Genomic DNA, 1238 nt, shown 5'->3' on the forward strand with positions numbered 1-1238 from the left:
TATCTGGACCCCTGGGGTGGATCAGATTCACTCTGTAATCCTGAAGGCTTTAGATCTCGTAGGACTGTCCTGGCTGACATGTGTCTGCAACGTTGAGGTTGGGGTGGCCTCTAGATGGGCAAACTGAAGTGATGGTTCCCCTGATTAAGAAGGGGCCTGTAGGATGTGGCTCCAACTATAGAGGGATTATACTCCTCAGCCTCCCCAATAAAGTCTATCCCAGGGTAATGAAGAGAGAGTTTATCTGTTAGTTGAACCTTGGATTCAGGAGGACACATGTGGTTTTCATCCTGGTCACTGAAACACTGGACCAGCTCGTTATCCTCTCAAGGATATTCGGGGGTGTGTGGGAGGTTGCCCAACCAGTCTACACGTGTTTTTATGGAGAAGGCATCTAACCAGGTATCTCAGGGTATCCTCTGGGTGCTTTTGGAGTATGAGGTGTCTGGCCTGTTGTTAGGGGTCATTCAATCCCTGTACAACCATAAAGCTTGGTTTGTATTGCCAGCAGTAAGTTCAACTAGCTTCCAGTAGGTGTTGGACTGTGTCTTTGTTACCCTTTATCAGCAGTTTTAGTCATAGCTTTAGTCATAGCTTTTATGGACAGAATAGCTAAGTGTAGACAGATGATGGAGCAAACTAACCAAAAAACAAGTTAAACATAAAGGAAATCGCACAGAAAGAACAATAGTGTCCACAGCTCCACCACAGAGTAACACAGTGAAACATTAGGTCCCTGTTAGCGTACAAATTAATAATGAATTAATATATTGATTGACTCTGTCTTACAGAAACATAAAGGTTATGATTATGTTAGTTTAAGCACCACCCGACCCATACTAACTATCCGAATACTTGCCGCACAGGCTGAAGCGAGGAAATGGCAGCAATCACCCCCTGTAGCATAGCAACCAAAGACACAGACAGTGTTTCAATTCGTTTCAAAGCCTGACACTTGTCTACCCTGGAAAACTCAAACACGGTTTTATTTGTGTTCACTTGGCCCTTACTCTGAGCTTCTATCTGATCTCTCTGACTTTTTGTCTTATTTCATGTTTTCTAAAAGGAAACTCATCTGTTACTATGCTAAATAAGTGAAGCTCATCTATTTGTTAATTCTAGCTTCCTTTCCATATGAAAGTGGAGATCATAACTGATCTCAGAACACTAAAAGCCCTCAGAGAGAAAGACGACTACACTTTGTAATGAGACTAAATACAGCTTTCAGCAACAATAGC

The sequence above is a fragment of the Pundamilia nyererei genome, unplaced genomic scaffold, assembly GCF_000239375.1.
Source record: "Pundamilia nyererei isolate P.nyererei 1_Seehausen unplaced genomic scaffold, PunNye1.0 scaffold00514, whole genome shotgun sequence".
NCBI classification, from domain to species: Eukaryota; Metazoa; Chordata; class Actinopteri; order Cichliformes; family Cichlidae; genus Pundamilia; species Pundamilia nyererei.